This window comes from Pelophylax lessonae (assembly GCF_965119305.1).
Source record: "Pelophylax lessonae genome assembly, chromosome: 4".
Taxonomy (NCBI): Eukaryota; Metazoa; Chordata; class Amphibia; order Anura; family Ranidae; genus Pelophylax; species Pelophylax lessonae.
In genome coordinates, this window is record NC_138771.1 from 97,070,029 (window position 1) to 97,077,570 (window position 7,542).

The following is a 7,542-nucleotide window of genomic DNA, read 5'->3' on the forward strand; positions in this document are numbered from 1 at the left end:
ATCCTCCCTTTTCCAGGTCTCACGCACAGACACAATCAGTGCGTCCACCAGCGCTTTTTCGTGCGTGGCTACAGGAGTGGAAGAATCATCCTCGCTGTCTGAAAACTCAGGGTGCAAGGCCGCAGACCCCTCTGGGCAGGCAACGTTCGCAGCGGCCAGATCTGATTCAGAATCTGAGGAGACAAATGAAGCAGAGGGTGCTTTTTTTCTACCCCACAACCCAAAAGCCACCTCCACCCGAGACACAAAGGACTTCAGGACCGCCGTCAGTGCATCAATGGATGGTTGGGACCCAGAGGCCCCCGCAGGCTTTGAGAGGGGGTCAGGTGGGGAAATTTGCTCCAAGGACGCCATGAGGAAAAGGGGTACCCCACAAAAGTGGAAAAAACACTGCTTAGGGACACCAGCACCGCGCTGGTAACACCACCCGGTCATCAGCCACAGAGCGACCCCCAATCCTACAGCAGAGAGAGGGAGGGAACCCCACCAGACTCGCCACCCCACCAAGCAGTCATCGGCAGCACCAGGATCAAAGCTCCCAGGGACCCAGGAGGGATCCCTGGGCCCAGGCAAGACAGAAGGGGGGGGCCTGGCAGGAGCCCCCCATTAGGTACAGTCCCCCACAGCCGATTGCCCGGTCGCTGGCTGCATACCCTCCGGTGCCCATCGCCAGCACAGCACCCTGCCCCACCTATACCTATAGTACCTATAGCAGAGAGGGAGAGCATACCTCCTGGGACTGCCCAAAGGCATAGTCAAGTTTATTTTTCTATGAAAATGATGTAATAAAATACTGTGAAGAGTACTCAAATAAGTATAGTCCAGCACTTAATTGCATCCAGCAGCGCTCAATATATCAAACATATATCTTAGATCATATAGTCCTCAAATGGAAATAACTGTCTTTAGACTCAGTGGAATGTTCATAAAGTCATCTGACAGTTCATATAAAAATCATATTCCCCGGTGTAATGATGTCCACAGTCAGGTTCCAACCTTCACCACACCAAACGTGACCCCCTAGTAGTGGGCACTCACCGGAAATATTATAAATATACGCCTGTAAGCATTGGTTGCTTGGACCGTTGACACCCTTGGATATCCATCCCCGTCAATACCGGATGACCTCCATATACGTGCTCCAATCATGGATTAGGATGTGTCATGGAAATAAAGATGGGGGCACAATAGTGTGATACCGTTTCAACATTTATTGCACAAATCACTCCAAAACCCCAAATCCAATATGCTTACATATGAACAGATCTTGTCAAGCAAAATAGTAGTAACCCATTGGTTATGGCCAGCTCACCACTGCTGCATGAAGGTATCCAAGCCTCCTCTGGGGTGAGATCCTGATGCCAGCCAAAAACTCTTATGGTTACCAGGGAAACAGCATGCCTGTGTGCTGACGCGTTTCGTCCATATAGACTTCAACTGAGGACCAGGCATGCTGTAAAAATGCTCCCATATTTATACTCCCGGATGTAAGTAGATCAATAACAGCGGAAGCGGTTCCGCCGGAAGTGACGTAGGGACGTCGGATCAAAGGATTGTTTACATCTGACATCACTTCCGGTATCGCGTATACCGGAAGTAGAGCGATTTGGCGGCAATTGAAGCGCACAAAATCCCTCCTAAGGGAAGGAGTCACTTAATGCGCATGGAAATCAGTCAGTCATCTGAGTATAAATATGGAAGCATTTTTACAGCATGCCTGGTCCTCAGTTGAAGTCTATATGGACGAAACGCGTCAGCACACAGGCATGCTGTTTCCCTGGTAACCATAAGAGTTTTTGGCTGGCATCAGGATCTCACCCCAGAGGAGGCTTGGATACCTTCATGCAGCAGTGGTGAGCTGGCCATAACCAATGGGTTACTACTATTTTGCTTGACAAGATCTGTTCATATGTAAGCATATTGGATTTGGGTTTTTTTATCTTGGAGTGATTTGTGCAATAAATGTTGAAACGGTATCACACTATTGTGCCCCCATCTTTATTTCCATGACACATCCTAATCCATGATTGGAGCAAGTATATGGAGGTCATCCGGTATTGACGGGGATATCCAAGAGTGTCAAGGTTCCAAGCAACCAATGCTTACAGGCGTATATTTATAATATTTCCGGTGAGTGCCCACTACTAGGGGGGTCACGTTTGGTGTGGTGAAGGTTGGAACCTGACTGTGGACATCATTACACCGGGGAATATGATTGTTATATGAACGGTCAGATGACTTTATGAACATTCCACTGAGTCTAAAGACAGTTATTTCCATTTGAGGACTATATGATCTAAGATATATGTTTGATATATTGAGCGCTGCTGGATGCAATTAAGTGCTGGACTATACTTATTTGAGTACTCTTCACAGTATTTTATTACATCATTTTCATAGAGTGTTTTCATTACAGCGGCTGCGATCAGCAAACTTTATGTGTTTTATTACGTTTTATATCTAGTGTGTGGTTTTACCCCTTTTATAAGGAGCGCTGGGCGAGTGTTTGTAGTCCTACATTGGTCTCAACCACTTTTTACCATTCAAGTTTATTTTTCTGCCTAGTGTCCTACTCCTGTGATACACCTATGATAACCATTATAGACCCTTCATTTCTTTCTAAGTAGACACATTTACAAAATCTGCAGGGGATCAAATCATTATTTTCTCCAGTGTAGGTAGGCTTAATCAAAGGGGAAGTCAATCAACCACAACTCAAGTAACCCCTAGCAACCCCTGGAGGAACCCTGGTTGAGAATGGCTGCTCTACATTAAACAGTGAAGACTGCAGACAGATTCAATATAAACAAAGGAAGAATGCTTAAAACAACATTTTAATGGCCTGGCCATTTGAAAAACATCTTTTAAAGTGCCTATTCATGGAATGCAGCACTACCCTGCCAGCCCATTCATCTACCAAAGTAAAATGTGAAATCCTCCCAAGATGCACCATGGGGTCCGAAACTCGTTACCATTTCTCCTATTTGCACTCTTGTTCTGTGTGCTATGTATTTTTATACATGCTTGTGAAAAGGATTAATAAAGTTACTATGTTCTAGCAGAGTGTGCAGCCATCCAATTCATAAATTGTGTTGCATGTGCAAGGCCCTGTTCACACCAGAATGTGATGCGGGAAACCCACGTTCTGTGCGCATTTCCTGCACTGTTTAAAACCAACTGCAGTTGTGATCTGCAGTGGATGTCAAGGTCACATTAATGACACCCCAAACGCAGGTCACAAACACAGTGCGTTTGCCTGCACCAGAACTGGTTGCAGTGCGTTTCCAAAAGTAGTACATGCACTACTTTTTGGTACTTTGCAGTGCAATTTGAGCCGATTCAAAATAAATGGGCTCAAATCGCACCACACTGAACTGCATGTGAATCATTCCTGTGCTTTTCCTAGTGTGAAATAGCCCTAAGTTTTCTGTCCAAGGCAATTCTGCAGCAGATTCAGAACACGTTTAGCGCCCCACGGCCCGTAATCATAACCACCGTTATAAATAAGCGTCATGGGGTGAGAAACGCGTTAACATTTCTTCTACTTTCACTTCTGTGTGCTATGTATTTTTATACAAACTTGTGAGAAGGATTAATAAAGTTACGGTACAGTGTTGCATGGCCGCGCAATTGTCATTCAAAGTGTGACAGCGCTGAAAGCTGAAAATTGGCCTGGGCAGGAAGCGGGTGAAAGTGCCCGGTAAGCAAGTGGTTAAATTAGAGTTGCATCTTTCTGTACAAATTTAAATTCATTGTGTTTTCATCTTACACATCTCGTCTTTTTAAATTCATCATTCTTGCACATTTCAAGCAGCATAACCACAGGCCAGTTAGTCCTAGCATTCCTTCATAAATCTTTCCTCTGAGATCTGAAGGACAAATGTATTTTGTATGACTGTCCTGCCCCTTGACTTCTATATCTTCTGATATTAATAAAAGGAGTTGGGAATCCTGCAGAGGATGATGTGTCAAAGAAAAGGAAGTACCGGTATGTAACAAGGGCATTCAGACTCATTTAACAAGGTAATGTGATGAGGATGTGGAATTGCAGTAACCATAGTAACCAATAAAAAAAATGAACTCAAATCATCTGAATTATGTAACCACCGGGATATTAGAATCGCTCTCTCAACAGCCTTATTAGCCCCATGCAAGACATAGAAATAGATGTGTATACAATAGAGACTGCATTAGCAGACGACACTTTCATAATCTTCCTCCACTCTCCTGGTATAGCAGTTGCACAATGTGTTCAATGCCGGGCATTTTTCATCTGTCAGCGATGTCGCACTTAAAATGACTTATGCGCGGTCATGCAACACTGTACCAATATGAAATTTTTATCATTTCTTTGAGACAGAGCTTTTTGGTGGTATTTATTTACCACTGGCTTTTTTAATTTTTTGATAAACAAAAAAAGACAATTTAAAAATTGTTTTTTTTTTTTGGGGGGGGGGCACCTTTTTCTTAGCTTCTTATACAATTCTGCAAATAGTTTTTCTTCTTCACTGATGTGCGCCGATGTGTGCTGATAGGCAATGAGGAGGCTGCACTAATAGGCAAAAGATTGGCACTGCTGAGGCTGCACCCATGGGCACAGACATGCTGCACCGACAGGGTGGCACTGGTGATCAGTGTAAATTTCCCCTTTAATTAAAGTTATCCGTTTTCCTTTCTTCAGACACTGACAGCACTGAGGAAAGGAAATGCAGATAACCAGCATTTGTTTACATGTGTTTGGACACAGCTGATCACATGGTAAAGAGCTTACGTCATCGGCTCTTTACCCTGATCGGTGATGCGCTGTGTCCGAGGGATACAGCTTACCACCGATTGCCGCACGATGTGAAGGACGTCCAGTCAGAACGGTAAAGCCACCGCCCGGCCTATAGCAGATTGACGGCCGGGCGGTGGTAAAATAATTGAAGTCCAACATGCACCAGTGTGACCGGGCTCCATGAAGGGGCTCATTCTTACAGGTGCTCGTCCCTGTACAGCATAAAGTGCTGTTTATTTACTTCTCTGTCCTTGCAATGTGCTGCGTGCAGGCAGCCCATATTAGTGAATACGGACTTACCCGTACAATCGAATTTGACAGGTATGCAGGGTCCCCGAGACAGAGCCGTGCACCCCAACCCTGCTTACTTGTCAAAATCAGCAATGTGTTTGAGCCAGAACAGCCGATGTATGCCCATTCACTAATATGGGCTGCCTGCACGCAGCTCAGTGCTAGGACAGAAAAGTGAATAAACAGCTCTTCACGATGTATGGGGCTGATTGTCCATGTTGTGAGCCCTAATAAGCAGCACAGTGGCTAAATCAGGGGTCGGGAACCTATGGCTCGCGAGCCAGACGTGGCTCTTTTGATGGCTGCATCTGGCTCGCAGACAAATCTTCAATAAAAAAGGGGTGTGTCCGGACGTGAGCCGTGCTGGACATGTAGTCCCAGAGCTCCACCGCATCTACCACTCAATCCAGTGCCATCCGCGTAGCTGTGCCCGGAGCCAAGGAGATTTCTGCACCCATCGACAGTACACTTTGTGGGCTACCCACCGCTACCCTCAGTTCGCCTCTAGGTGACTGGATTGCCGTGGTACGGACCCCGCGGCTTACTCGCGGTACCGCCGCCGTCTCATGTGCTGTGCAACTGAGGGCCTTGGCAATCACCGCCCGATAAGGAGACCTGCCATCCGCTCCCTGTGCCCCAACAGACACAATCTCCTTCCCCCTCTGACACCCGGGGACCCGCGGGAGCTGCCTCTCACATCCACTTCTGAGGCCTTCAGCAGCCGGCTGCCATTTTCTCAGGGCCTATACTCCCCTCCATCACTCGACGCGCCTGCACACCTTCACCACTCCGGCCTCATTGCATACCTGCCTGCTCTGCTCTCTTCCCGACCGGACTCCAGGCACTTTCACACGGCTCCATCTACTCACTGTATAGCTGCGGCCCAGGAACATGAATATAAAATAAAGTTTCCCATCCCCTGAAATATAGTGTATGGCTCTCACGGAATTACATTTGAAAATATGTGGTGTTCCTGGCTCTCTCAGCCAAAAAAGTTCCCGACCCCTGGGCTAAATGGTTAGCACTTCCGCCTAGCAGAACCTGGGCTGTTCTGATCTCAACCACAGCACTACGTGCACAGGTCTTCCTATATCCCTTGTTCACATCATAGTCTTGAAAACATGCGCATTGCGCTAAAATGCAATCTGTTTGCATGCAAATACATGGCAACTGAAGGTAAAGCTTAAAGTGCCGGTTCACACTAGTGCGGCTGCGGAGATCGCATATAATTCGGAGCGCACTGCTCCTTCATTACATGCAATCTCCTGTGCAGATGCAAATTCAGCCATACACTTTGTATGGCTGAAATTCGCACTGCACCCACACAAAAGACGCACAGGACCCTTTTTTTCAGCCACATCAGGATTGGATCGCACAGTGGTTCACACTTGTGCGATCCGATCCTGTGCAAACTGTCAGATCGCACTGCGATATGCGATCAAACTGGGGGTGTCGTTAACACTTAATTGACACCCCCTGCGTATCGCATATGGCAGTGTGAACTGCCTCTTGTGCGGATGCGATTCGGGAACAGGCTGCGAATTCGCAGCCTTCCCGCATCGCACAAGTGTAAACCGGCACTAAGGTCTTGTTCACTTGTTTTCACTATGTAGAGACTGGGGTTTTCTGCACTGGATTAATGTCAATAACAATTGTTTTCTATGCGACCGATTCACACCACAACATCGGAGCGATGAGTGGTGCGGTGCAGTGGAGAGAAAAATGCACATATGCTGCATTTTTATTTAGTTCACTGAATGACACTGCACTACAATGCGCGTGCGCTGCCGTGTCAAGACCTGTGTGAAGTGTCCTTTCATGCACTTTAACTTCTTCTGAACCGCCGCGCGCATATATATATACTGCGGCAGGGCGGCCCTCCTGTGCAAAATCACTTACCTGTACTCTATTTCATAAAATGGGACTGGGGCGCGCGCCACCACCAGCCTGCTCCCACTGTGGTTGGACACAGTGGAAGCCAATTAGTGGGTCGGGCGGACCCGATGTTTGCCGACACCTCACGATCCTTCAGGAGAGAGGCAGAACGGCAGTCGCCTATGTAAACAAGGCAGACCGCCATTCTGTGAGGGGAAGATGGAGTCAAAGCACATCCCCCACAGTAATAAAGCACTCCCAGTGAACACATTCAACCCTTTGATCGCCCCTGATGTTAACCCCGCTCCTGCCAGTGTCAGTACAGTGACAGTGCATATTTTTAGCACTGATCACTGTATTCATGCATTAGTGTCACTGGTCTCCAAAAAAAGTGTCCAAAGTGTCAGTTAGATGTGCGATTTGTCCGCCGCAATCGAGCTACAAATCGCTGATTGCCACCCTTACTATTAAAAAAAAAAAAAAAAAACATTTCTATAAAAAATATCCCATGGTTTGTAGACGCTATAACTTTTGCACAAACCAATCAATACAGGCTTAGGTATTTTTTTTTACCAAAAATATGTAGCAGAATACATATT

The 7,542-nt window shown here is 46.5% G+C and overlaps 1 protein-coding gene across 2 annotated transcripts in view; it reads right to left on the reverse strand.

Annotated features, from left to right (window-relative positions):
* Window positions 1–7,542, reverse strand: part of RAB27A (RAB27A, member RAS oncogene family) — a 233,549-nt gene that overhangs the window by 180,734 nt on the left and 45,273 nt on the right. The window lies entirely within an intron of this gene.